The sequence below is a fragment of the Lolium perenne genome, chromosome 2 (genome assembly GCF_019359855.2).
Source record: "Lolium perenne isolate Kyuss_39 chromosome 2, Kyuss_2.0, whole genome shotgun sequence".
In the NCBI taxonomy this organism is placed as follows: Eukaryota; Viridiplantae; Streptophyta; class Magnoliopsida; order Poales; family Poaceae; genus Lolium; species Lolium perenne.
This window is the reverse complement of record NC_067245.2, coordinates 92,121,668-92,135,470: the sequence shown is the minus strand read 5'-3', so window position 1 is coordinate 92,135,470 and position 13,803 is coordinate 92,121,668. Positions and strand designations below refer to the sequence as shown.

The 13,803-nt window shown below is 41.8% G+C and overlaps 1 protein-coding gene across 1 annotated transcript in view; it reads right to left on the bottom strand.

The window, feature by feature from the left end:
* The window catches only part of LOC127328721 (uncharacterized), an 89,919-nt gene that overhangs the window by 71,859 nt on the left and 4,257 nt on the right, over window positions 1-13,803 (bottom strand). The gene's annotated exons all lie outside the window — the stretch shown is intronic.

Genomic DNA, 13,803 nt, shown 5'->3' with positions numbered 1-13,803 from the left:
TCTCATTGCGAGCACGTATGACTATATATGGAAAACATGCCTACATGATTAATAATCTTGATGTTCTGTCTTAATGCTATTTCAATCCTATCAATTGCCCAACTGTAATTTGTTCATCCAACACTTGTTATTGGAGAGTTACCACTAGTGTAGATAGCTGGGAACCCCGGTCCATCTCTCATCATCATATACTCGGTCCTATATGTCATTGGAAGTAGTATCAACTATTTTCTGGTGCCATTGCTCTCATATTACTGCTACTGCTGCTGTGTTACTGTTACTCTTGCTCTCATATTACTGCTGCTTTCACATCACCCCTGTTACTAGTGCTTTTCCAGGTGCAGCTGAATTGACAACTCAGTTGTTAAGGCTTATAAGTATTCTTTACCTCCCCTTGTGTCGAATCAATAAATTTGGGTTTTACTTCCCTCGAAGACTGTTGCGATCCCCTATACTTGTGGGTTATCAAGACAATTTTCTGGCGCCGTTGCCGGGGAGGCATAGCTCTACTCATAAGTTCACCTGGGGAGTACACTCTACCTCTTTCTCTCTGTTTTATTTTATTTTGTTTTACCTAGTTTACTTCTGTCTAGTTTATTTGTGCTTAGTTTATTTCTGTCTAGTATTATTTTGCTTAGTTTACTTTTGTCTGGTTTGTTTTTGTTTTGTTTTACTTTTCTCATATACCCAAAAATCCATAAAAATTTGAAAAACCGAAAAATTAAAAAATGTTGTTATGGAATAACCCACAACCTATTTGGAGCTTATAGAATTATATAATAATTATAGAGAATCAAGAACGGGAAAAGTTATGAGTGCTGTGATAGAAAAATTGAATACAATTGCTAAAATCTTGCTTAAACGCCATGATATAAACTGTTGCTCTAAACAGGATACTAAACATCTTAAATTTCAATGTGGCTTTAGTGAGGAAGTTTTAATTAAGAACTATAACTGGAATAGCTATATTCATTTTGGGTTCGAAGAAGTAGAACAATTTGTTTTGTTTATGGGAGCTTCTGAGATCGAATCCTTCATGTCTAAAAATTATGAAACTTGTGTTGTTTGTAAGGACCTTAAAGATTATGTATCTTCTATCCTTAATTTTTGCATAGAAAGTTACAGTGATAATCCTTATATCATTGATTATAAAGAGAGACTCATTAATGCACAAGAATGCACTCACAATTTGCAGGAACCTGTGGAAGAAGAAATTGATGAACCTGAAATCTCATTGGATGAAAAAGAGGAGGAAATTGATGAACCTGAAAGCTCATTGGATGAAAAAGAGGAGGAGAGTGATGAACAAAAGGAGGAACAATGGATTAGCTACCCATGCCAACCTTCTAATGAGAGTAACTCTTTATATCTTACACTATTTGATTGTCCTCCATGCTTACCAAAGGAGGATGAATGTTATGTTCCTGTGGATTCTCTTGAAATATTCCCTATGAGTAAAACTTGTGAAAATAATTATGCTACTGTTATCTATGATAATCCATGCTATTTTGATAAATCTTATGATAATGCTTTGTTTGTGCCTGATGTTGAGGTGCATGGTACTAAAGAGTTTTGCTTAGTGATACGTCTCCGACGTATCGATAATTTATTATGTTCCATGCCACATTATTGATGTTATCTACATGTTTTATGCACACTTTATGTCATATTCGTGCATTTTCTGGAACTAACCTATTAACAAGATGCCGAAGTGCCAGTTGTTGTTTTCTGCTGTTTTTGGTTTCAGAAATCCTAGTAACGAAATATTCTCGGAATTGGACGAAATCAGCGCCCAGGGTCCTATTTTGCCACGAAGCTTCCAGAACACCGAAGAGTCAACGAAGTGGGGCCACGGGGTGCCCAAACCCTAGGGCGGCGCGGCCCCCCCCTTGGCCGCGCCGGCCTGTGGTGTGGGGCCCTCCTGCCCCCTCCTGACTTGCCCTTCCGCCTACTTAAAGCCTCCATCGCGAAACCCCCAGTACCGAGAGCCACGATACGGAAAACCTTCCAGAGACGCCGCCGCCGTCGATCCCATCTCGGGGGATCCAGGAGATCGCCTCCGGCACCCTGCCGGAGAGGGGAATCATCTCCCGGAGGAGTCTACGCCGCCATGGTCGCCTCCGGTGTGATGTGTGAGTAGTCTACCCCTGGACTATGGGTCCATAGCAGTAGCTAGATGGTTGTCTTCTCCCCATTGTGCTTCATTGTCGGATCTTGTGAGCTGCCTAACATGATCAAGATCATCTATCTGTAATTCTATATGTTGCGTTTGTTGGGATCCGATGAATAGAGAATACTTGTTATGTTGATTATCAAAGTTATATCTATGTGTTGTTTATGATCTTGCATGCTCTCCGTTACTAGTAGATGCTCTAGCCAAGTAGATGCTTGTAACTCCAAGAGGGAGTATTTATGCTCGATAGTGGGTTCATGCTGCATTGACACAGGACGTGATGTAAAGTTCTAAGGTTGTGTTGTGCTGTTGCAACTAGGGATAAAACATTGATGCTATGTCTAAGGATGTAGTTGTTGATTACATTACGCACCATACTTAATGCAATTGTCTGTTGCTTTGCAACTTAATACTGGAGGGGGTTCGGATGATAACCTGAAGGTGGACTTTTTAGGCATAGATGCAGTTGGATGGCGGTCTATGTACTTTGTCGTAATGCCCAATTAAATCTCACTATACTCATCATGATATGTATGTGCATGGTCATGCCCTCTTTATTTGTCAATTGCCCAACTGTAATTTGTTCACCCAACATGCTGTTTATCTTATGGGAGAGACACCTCTAGTGAACTGTGGAATCCCTGGTGTTGCGCCGCACTACATTCCGCCGCCATCAACCTTCAACGTGCTTCTTGGCTCCTACTGGTTCGATAACCTTGGTTTCATACTGAGGGAAACTTGCCGCTGTACGCATGACACCTTCCTCTTGGGGTTCCCAACGGACGCGTGTTGAACGCGTATCAAGCAGCTTTTTCTGGCGCCGTTGCCGGGGAGATCAAGACACGCTGCAAGGGGAGTCTCCACTTCTCAATCTCTTTACTTTGTTTTTGTCTTGCTTAGTTTTATTTACTACTTTGTTTGCTGCACTAAATCAAAATACAAAAAATTAGTTGCTAGTTTTACTTTATTTGCTATCTTGTTTGCTATATCAAAAACACACAAAAAATTAGTTACTTGCATTTACTTTATCTAGTTTGCTTTATTTACTGTTGCTATTTTGTTGAATTATGTGAAATGCAAAAGTATAAGGATGTAGATGGTGACATTATAAAATTAAAATTGTTCCCTTTCTCATTAAGAGGAAGAGCTAAAGTTGGTTGCTATCTCTGCCTAAGAATAGTATTGATTCATGGACTAAATGCAAGGATGCTTTTATTGGTAGATATTATCCCCCTGCTAAAATTATATCTTTGAGGAGTAGCATAATGAATTTTAAACAATTAGATACTGAACATGTTGCTCAAGCTTGGGAAAGAATGAAATCTCTGGTTAAAAATTGCCCAACCCATGGACTGACTACTTGGATGATCATCCAAACCTTCTATGCAGGACTAAATTTTTCTTCACGGAATTTATTGGATTCAGCTGCTGGAGGTACCTTTATGTCCATCACTCTTGGTGAAGCAACAAAGCTTCTTGATAATATGATGATCAACTACTCTGAATGGCACACGGAAAGAGCTCCACAAGGTAAGAAGGTAAATTCTGTCGAAGAAACCTCTTCCTTGAGTGATAAAATTGATGCTATTATGTCTATGCTTGTGAATGATAGGACTAATATTGATCCTAATAATGTTCCATTAGCTTCATTGGTTGCACAAGAAGAACATGTTGATGTAAACTTCATTAAAAATAATAATTTCAACAACAATGCTTACCGGAACAATTCTAGTAACAACTATAGGCCATATCCTTATAATAATGGCAACGGCTATGGTAATTCTTATGGGAATTCTTACAACAATAATAGGAATTCACCCCCTGGACTTGAAGCCATGCTTAAAGAATTTATTAGTACACAAACTGCTTTTAACAAATCTGTTGAAGAAAAGCTTGGGAAAATTGATATACTTGCTTCTAAAGTTGATAGTCTTGCTGCTGATGTTGATCTTTTGAAATCGAAAGTTATGCCTAATGAGAATCACCATAATAAAATTGTTACTACAGCAAATGCCATTAAAGTTAGAATTAATGAGAATATAAGATTAATGGCTGAACTGCGTGCTAGGTGGGATAGAGAAGAAAATGAAAAACTAGCTAAAGAGAAGAATATAGCTAAAGTTTGGACTATTACCACCACTAATAATGCTAATGCTACACATGTTGCTGCACCTCCTACTAATAGTAATAAAAGAATTGGTGTTAGCAATGTTTCCACTTCTAATGCAAAGCGCGAGAAACTGCCTAAAACTGCTAAAACTGCTGAAACTGCCTGTGATAAAGCTGCTGAAATTTTTTCCAACATTGGGGATGATGATCCCATTGCTTTAGATTATAATGGTTTGAATTTTGATGATTGCCACATCTCTGAAGTTATAAAGTTCTTGCAAAAACTTGCTAAAAGTCCTAATGCTAGTGCTATAAATTTGGCTTTTACACATCATATTACAAATGCTCTCATAAAAGCTAGAGAAGAGAAACTAGAGCGCGAAGCCTCTATTCCTAAAAAGCTAGAGGATGGTTGGGAGCCCATCATTAAGATGAAGGTTAAAGATTTTGATTGTAATGCTTTATGTGATCTTGGTGCAAGTATTTCTGTTATGCCTAAGAAAATTTATAATATGCTTGACTTGCCACCGCTGAAAAATTGTTATTTGGATGTTAATCTTGCTGATCATTCTACAAAGAAACCTTTGGGGAAAGTTGATAATGTTCGCATTACCGTTAACAATAACCTTGTCCCCGTTGATTTTGTTGTCTTGGATATTGAATGCAATGCATCGTGTCCCATTATATTGGGAAGACCTTTTCTTCGAACTGTTGGTGCTATCATTGATATGAAGGAAGGTAATATTAAATATCAATTTCCTCTCAAGAAAGGTATGGAACACTTCCCTAGAAAGAGAATGAAGTTACCTTTTGATTCTATTATTAGAACAAATTATGATGTTGACACTTCGTCTCTTGATAATACTTGATACACACTTTCTGCGCCTAGCTGAAAGGCGTTAAAGAAAAGCGCTTATGGGAGACAACCCATGTTTTTACCTACAGTACTTTGTTTTTATTTTGTGTCTTGGAAGTTGTTTACTACTGTAGCAACCTCTCCTTATCTTAGTTTTGTGTTTTGTTGTGCCAAGTAAAGTCGTTGATAGTAAAGTTCATACTAGATTTGGATTACTGCGCAGAAACAGATTTCTTTGCTGTCACAAATCTGGGCTGTTTTCCCCTGTAGGTAACTCAGAAAATTATGCCAATTTACGTGAGTGATCCTCAGATATGTACGCAACTTTCAATTTGAGAATTTTCATTTGAGCAAGTATGGTGCCATTTTAAAATTCGTCAATACGAACTGTTCTGTTTTGACAGATTCTGCCTTTTATTTCGCATTGCCTCTTTTGCTATGTTGGATGAATTTCTTTGATCCATTAATGTCCAGTAGCTTTATGCAATGTCCAGAAGTGTTAAGAATGATTGTGTCACCTCTGAATATGTTAATTTTTATTGTGCACTAACCCTCTAATGAGTTGTTTCGAGTTTGGTGTGGAGGAAGTTTTCAAGGATCAAGAGAGGGAGATGATACAACATGATCAAGGAGAGTGAAAGCTCTAAGCTTGGGGATGCCCCGGTGGTTCACCCCTGCATATTCTAAGAAGACTCAAGCGTCTAAGCTTGGGGATGCCCAAGGCATCCCCTTCTTCATCGACAACATTATCAGGTTCCTCCCCTGAAACTATATTTGTATTCCATCACATCTTATGTGCTTTGCTTGGAGCGTCGGTTTGTTTTTGTTTTTTGTTTGAATAAAATGGATCCTAGCATTCACTTTATGGGAGAGAGACACGCTCCGCTGTAGCATATGGACAAGTATGTCCTTGGTTTCTACTCATAGTATTCATGGCGAAGTTTCTCCTTCGTTAAATTGTTATATGGTTGGAATTGGAAAATGATACATGTAGTAATTGCTATTAATGTCTTGGGTAATGTGATACTTGGCAATTGTTGTGCTCATGTTTAAGCTCTTGCATCATATGCTTTGCACCCATTAATGAAGAAATACATAGAGCATGCTAAAATTTGGTTTGCATATTTTGTTTCTCTAAGGTCTAGATAATTTCTAGTATTGAGTTTGAACAACAAGGAAGACGGTGTAGAGTCTTATAATGTTTTCAATATGTGTTTTATGTGAGTTTTGCTGCACCGGTTCATCCTTGTGTTTGTTTCAAATAAGCCTTGCTAGCCTAAACCTTGTATCGAGAGGGAATACTTCTCATGCATCCAAAATACTTGAGCCAACCACTATGCCATTTGTGTCCACCATACCTACCTACTACATGGTATTTTCCGCCATTCCAAAGTAAATTGCTTGAGTGCTACCTTTAAAATTCCATCATTCACCTTTGCAATATATAGCTCATGGGACAAATAGCTTAAAAACTATTGTGGTATTGAATATGTAATTATGCACTTTATCTCTTATTAAGTTGCTTGTTGTGCGATAACCATGTTCACTGGGGACGCCATCAACTATTCATTGTTGAATTTCATGTGAGTTGCTATGCATGTCCGTCTTGTCTGAAGTAAGAGCGATCTACCACCTTATGGTTAAGCATGCATATTGTTAGAGAAGAACATTGGGCCGCTAACTAAAGCCATGATCCATGGTGGAAGTTTCAGTTTCGGACATATATCCTCAATCTCAAATGAGAAAATTATTAATTGTTGTTACATGCTTATGCATAAAAGAGGAGTCCATTATCTGTTGTCTATGTTGTCCCGGTATGGATGTCTAAGTTGAAGAATAATCAATAGCGAGAAATCCAATGCGAGCTTTCTCCTTAGACCTTTGTACAGGCGGCATAGAGGTACCCCTTTGTGACACTTGGTTAAAACATGTGCATTGTGATGATCCGGTAGTCCAAGCTAATTAGGACAAGGTGCGGGCACTATTAGTACACTATGCATGAGGCTTGCAACTTGTAAGATATAATTTACATGATACATATGCTTTATTACTACTGTTGACAAAATTGTTTCATGTTTTCAAAATCAAAGCTCTAGCACAAATATAGCAATCGATGCTTTTCCTCTATGGAGGACAATTCTTTTACTTTCAATGTTGAGTCAGTTCACCTATTTCTCTCCACCTCAAGAAGCAAACACTTGTGTGAACTGTGCATTGATTCCTACATATTTGCTTATTGCACTTATTATATTACTCTATGTTGACAATTATCCATGAGATATACATGTTATAAGTTGAAAGCAACCGCTGAAACTTAATCTTCCTTTGTGTTGCTTCAATGCCTTTACTTTGAATTATTGCTTTATGAGTTAACTCTTATGTAAGACTTATTGATGCTTGTCTTGAAGTGCTATTCATGAAAAGTCTTTGCTTTATGATTCACTTGTTTACTCATGTCATATACATTGTTTTGATCGCTGCATTCACTACATATGCTTTACAAATAGTATGATCAAGATTATGATGGCATGTCACTCCAAAAATTATCTGTGTTATCGTTTTGCCTGCTCGGGACGAGCAGAACTAAGCTTGGGGATGCTGATACGTCTCCGACGTATCGATAATTTCTTATGTTCCATGCCACATTATTGATGTTATCTACATGTTTTATGCACACTTTATGTCATATTCGTGCATTTTCTGGAACTAACCTATTAACAAGATGCCGAAGTGCCAGTTGTTGTTTTCTGCTGTTTTTGGTTTCAGAAATCCTAGTAACGAAATAATCTCGGAATTGGACGAAATCAACGCCCAGGGTCCTATTTTGCCACGAAGCTTCCAGAAGACCGAAGAGTCAACGAAGTGGGGCCACGGGGTGCCCAAACCCTAGGGCGGCGTGGCCCCCCCCCCCTTGGCCGCGCCGGCCTGTGGTGTGGGGCCCTCGTGCCCCCTCCTGACTTGCCCTTCCGCCTACTTAAAGCCTCCGTCGCGAAACCCCCAGTACCGAGAGCCACGATACGGAAAACCTTCCAGAGACGCCGCCGCCGCCGATCCCATCTCGGGGGATACAGGAGATCGCCTCCGGCACCCTGCCGGAGAGGGGAATCATCTCCCGGAGGACTCTACGCCGCCATGGTCGCCTCCGGTGTGATGTGTGAGTAGTCTACCCCTGGACTATGGGTCCATAGCAGTAGCTAGATGGTTGTCTTCTCCCCATTGTGCTTCATTGTCGGATCTTGTGAGCTGCCTAACATGATCAAGATCATCTATCTGTAATTCTATATTGCGTTTGTTGGGATCCGATGAATAGAGAATACTTGTTATGTTGATTATCAAAGTTATATCTATGTGTTGTTTATGATCTTGCATGCTCTCCGTTACTAGTAGATGCTCTGGCCAAGTAGATGCTTGTAACTCCAAGAGGGAGTATTTATGCTCGATAGTGGGTTCATGCCTGCATTGACACCTGGGATAGTGACAGAAAGTTCTAAGGTTGTGTTGTGCTGTTGCCACTAGGGATAAAACATTGATGCTATGTCTAAGGATGTAGTTGTTGATTACATTACGCACCATACTTAATGCAATTGTCTGTTGCTTTGCAACTTAATACTGGAGGGGGTTCGGATGATAACCTGAAGGTGGACTTTTTAGGCATAGATGCAGTTGGATGGCGGTCTATGTACTTTGTCGTAATGCCCAATTAAATCTCACTATACTCATCATGATATGTATGTGCATGGTCATGCCCTCTTTATTTGTCAATTGCCCAACTGTAATTTGTTCACCCAACATGCTGTTTATCTTATGGGAGAGACACCTCTAGTGAACTGTGGACCCCGGTCCAATTCTCATTACTGAAATACAATCTACTACAATACTTGTTCTACTGTTTTCTGCAAACAATCATCTTCCACACAATACGGTTAATCCTTTGTTACAGCAAGCTGGTGAGATTGACAACCTCACTGTTTCGTTGGGGCAAAGTACTTTGGTTGTGTTGTGCAGGTTCCACGTTGGCGCCGGAATCCCTGGTGTTGCGCCGCACTACATCCCGCCGCCATCAACCTTCAACGTGCTTCTTGGCTCCTACTGGTTCGATAACCTTGGTTTCATACTGAGGGAAACTTGCCGCTGTACGCATCACACCTTCCTCTTGGGGTTCCCAACGGACGCGTGTTGAATGCGTATCACTTAGCAAATGTTTATGATAAATCTCTAGATGATGGTCCTATGTTACTTGATAATATTAATTGTACTACTAATGAAAATGGGATTGGAGAGGTCTTGACTTTATCTAGGAGTCCCATATCTTTTGAGATTGATCAATCATCTTGTTATAGTATTGATAAAAGTGGTTTAGAAAGTTTTGATCCAATTATTTTTGAACTTGATAAAAATTATGTGTTTGTGGATCATGAAAAGTATGCTGCATGTGATAGTTATATTGTTGAGTTTATCCATGAAGCTTGTGGCACCCCGGACCAACTGTCCGAAATACCCGTTATGCATTCACTCATGATCCCATGATCAGTGTAACATGAGCACATAACCGAACTGATAAACAGAGTTACAACATCCATTACATAGTACCGAAATAAATAGTCTTACAAACGGTCTCATGACCAAGTCTTACATAAATGGCCCCTTTGGGCTGAAATCAAACATCAAAGTGCAGCGGATACATTCAACTTCGTCGGGCCCAAGTCATGCCTTAAACCCTACAGGCAACTGACCGGGGAAACGTCCTAAGTCGCATAGTCGTCCTGATAACCTCCATCATCTTCAAAATCCTCCTCATAGTCTGGCCAAGTAGATAGCCAGGGACAAAGCCGTGAGTACATTTTGAATTGTACTCGCAAACCATTTAAAATGAAACATAACAAGGAAACAAGGTACCAAGACTAAACTAGGAGGTCAAGAGGGAATATCTATTTTCAGTTAAGAATATGTCATGTAGAAGAGAAGAAGTGTTTTTGGTGGAGATAGCATCTCAACTTCATGATTGAAGGAGATACTCAAAGATTTCTCTAAGACATCCCTACATGATTTAATTTAAGAAGATCCTTCACTACATAAAACACTTAGGAAGGGTAGACCCAAATTTTATTTCCTTTCCGACCATCCCATCGTGGTCACCACCATATTTTCCAGTACTCTAAGTACTCCAACACAAATCCCATTTCTTTCTTTGCACAAAACTCTTTTTCGAAACCAAAAATTCATCAGGCTAAGCAACAGCCATTACAACCATCCATGACCGCGGACGTGGCTATTCGAATAGATTTAACTCTGCAGAGTTTGCGCACTTTCCCCACAAGAACCGATAAATCCACCGGGATCATCCCCGGATCATCATACGAAAGTATGCGAGACTCGGATAATCGGTCATAGTCTTTCGCCTGTCTCCCTTAACATGAGCCCCTCCCTGCGGGCTTAACCCTTCTCGGCACCCCGGCAGCATACCTCCTTTTTGAGCGTATCTCCGGCGCCACGACAGAAGACCCTCAGTAATCGTCCGGCTGCAAGTTAATGCAGTGTATTGCCTCCTTCAGAGCGCAACCCGGTGTCAGAGGTCATCGTGACCCTCCTAGAGAGTGGTGAAGGTATCTCATGTCAAATTCAACAAACTACGGACTAAGCCCGTGCCCACTTTGGATATTGTGGTTGCGCTAGTTAATTGTCATGGGTGAATACTTAGGCGCCAAAGTTTTCATAAAACCCAACCTTTTTCACATCCTCATCATTTTTACCCAATTCCTTTCCTTTCATAAATCCTCACTTGGGGAAAACATCATGCCCAAGGTTTTATCAAAAACTTTTACAACAAGGTAAAACCTTGAGGGTTTTCCCAACCTAAAGTTTATGTGTGAACTAAGAAGTATAATAGCCCAAAAGTTGCCATTATACCATGAAGGGTGACAAAGACATCCATACTCACATTGAGCATAAATGGAGATAATCAAAAGTGGAGCAATTTTAATGAGGTTAACCCATATCTTTACTAGAATTAGAGGTGTCAAAAGGCGATGAACGTGATTTGCATACTTAGAGTAGGTATGCAAAGTAACAAGGAGAACCTTACATACTTGGTGGTAAGTATGTAAAGAAACAAAGTAATCGAAAACCCAAGGAACACAAGGAGTCAAGAGACCAAAGGATGGCAAGATCTCAATCAAGAACATAGAGAACAAGGGATCAAAGTAAATGGCTTGCCTTGGCTGGCTAGTCCCTGGTCTTCTTCAACACCTTCTCCAAAATCATCTCCTTCGGCTTCTCCCACGTTCGTATCTAGCGTCGCGAAAATAAAAGGGGAACATACAATCAACACATAACTCAAGAATCAAGTTTTTAAAAGAATATGACAAAGCATGAAGGGGTATATGTTGTATTAAAGTGAAAACATGATTTGGCCAAATTTATGAGAAAAAGGGGTTGGGGTGGAAATCAATTAAAAAGAGCAAGTGCTTAAATGGACAACATTTTATGTGACATACCACTTTTATAAACGATCCAGAATTAGTCTTAACAGGGACCAATATTATTTTTCTCAGATGGACGACATTAAAACAAGATTAACACAATTGGAATCAGTCAAAAATATTAATTCTATGATTTTAGGATTTTTGTGGAGTGTACAGAATACATAGAGCAAGTTTATTACACTACAATTCGTATAAAAATCCTAAAAATACGAGGTCAGTGGCATGTGAAAGATATTGAAATTCTGGTTCTAACGCAGTTGGTTTCATTTGATTTCGAATTATAGATCTCAAGTTATAAGCAATTTGGTTCATAGGTTTTAAATTAAAAAAACAGAAAAAGTTTAAACAAGTTTTAAACGAAGACTGGGCGGGAAAAGGAGCTGGGCCGTGCTGTGAGAGAGATGGGCCGGCCCAGGGGAGTTTCCACGCGGGCAGGGGAAGGAAAAAGGAAAAACAAAAAGAAAAAGAAGGGGGCCCGGGTGGACTAGGCCGTGCATGGCCACGCTGGCCTGCATGGCCCATGCAGCCGAGCGATCAAGATCCGATGGCCCAGGGCCATCTTCTCCGTTTCGCCACGCAGGGCACGAGCGGGCGGCCATGTTCGGCAGAGAAAAAGCGGGCGACGGCCGGGGAACTCACCGGCGATCGGCGGGTTGTCGACGGCGGCAGCAGGGTGGTGTGGGAGCGTCGCGGGCTTGTCCTGGGGCGGCTCGATGGCTTCTCCTCCTTCCTCCCGGCCTCCGGCGGTTCCTCCTTGTACGCGGCGTCCGGCAGCAGGTCTTGACGCGGCGGCGCTCTCCAGACGTCCTGGCACGGCGAGGGGAGGGTTAGGTGGTTGGGGAGAGGAACAGGGCAGAGCTAGGTGGGAGAGAAAGGGGAGGCAGCAGGCCGGTGTCTTGCAGCACCTCCTCCTTCTCCAGCGACGTTCGTGGCAGGGGGTGGTGGAGCTTCGGGGAGCAGCAGCCCAGAGCAGCGCCCTGGGCGCTCTCCGAGAGCGTCTGTGGAGGTGGAGGGCGAGTGGGGAGTGGTGTGAGGGAGAGAGTGGTGCGGGAGGGGGGTTTTTATAGGCAGGAGGAGGGCGTCCGGCGGGGCTGGGCGGTGGCGTCGGCCAACCACGGCGCGAGGGCTGGCATCATCGCGTGGGGTCGTGATGACGTCGGGCTGCTGGCGTCAGCGGGGAGGGGAATTGAGGGGGCATGCGTGGTTACGAGGCAGAGGGAAGGAAACGAGGCGACGGGCGCGCCGTGCGTCTGTGCGCGCGCGGGAAGGGTTTCCAGGGCGTGCACGTCTCTGGATCGATGGCCTCCTGGTGTGTGGGCTGGTGCACGTTTTTGGGCTCGTGGAGAGAGGCAGGGGAAAACTAGGGAGGTCCAAGGAAGGTGGGTTGCGGGCCAGTTTGAGGTGGGCTTGAGTGGTGGTGCATGACACCATGCCCCGGCCATGTACCCAAGAGAAAAGAGAGAGGGGTAGGAGAGGGGGTAGTGTCCCTCTAGGGTTTGCAAAGAGAGTAGAAAAGAGGGGTACAAAATGAGAGGGGTTATGTGGCCACGGCCATAAGAGAGAAACAAAGGTGCAAAGAAAAGAGAGGGGTATGGTGAGTGAAGAGGAAAAAGTGGCATGCTTAGCATGTGCACTTGTGTGCTCCAACATGAGGTGAAGAAGGAAAAACTTATGAGTTGTCTCCCTAGTGGTGCTAAGAAAAAAAATTCCCTCATTTAATTTTTGTACAAAAACTTGATACTAAGGGTTTTAGTGTGAGTAGTGATTCATGTACACATACTTCCAACAAATTTTAAGCAAAACTATATGCTATGCAACACTAGGTAGCAATGTATGAAAAGTTTTTGTTGGCCCATATTTTTAAAACTGGAAAATATGCAGGGTTTGAAAAGTGGGTTGTGACAGACCTTCCCCCCTTAAAAGACTCTCGTCCCGAGATTCCGGATCTAAGAGCTGAAGAGATAAGGGAACTCGCTCCTAAGATAAACCTCTCGTTCCCAGGTGGCTTCCTCCTCAGAATGGTTACTCCACTGGACCTTGAAAAACTTGATCTTTCTTCTGCGAGTGATCCACACGGTCTCTTCCAGGATTCGGAGGGGTCTCTCACGGTAGGTTAAATCCTGGTTTAGGTCGATAGAGCGGTGGTCGATGTTCTTGAACACTTCGGGCTTATCAGGCACTTG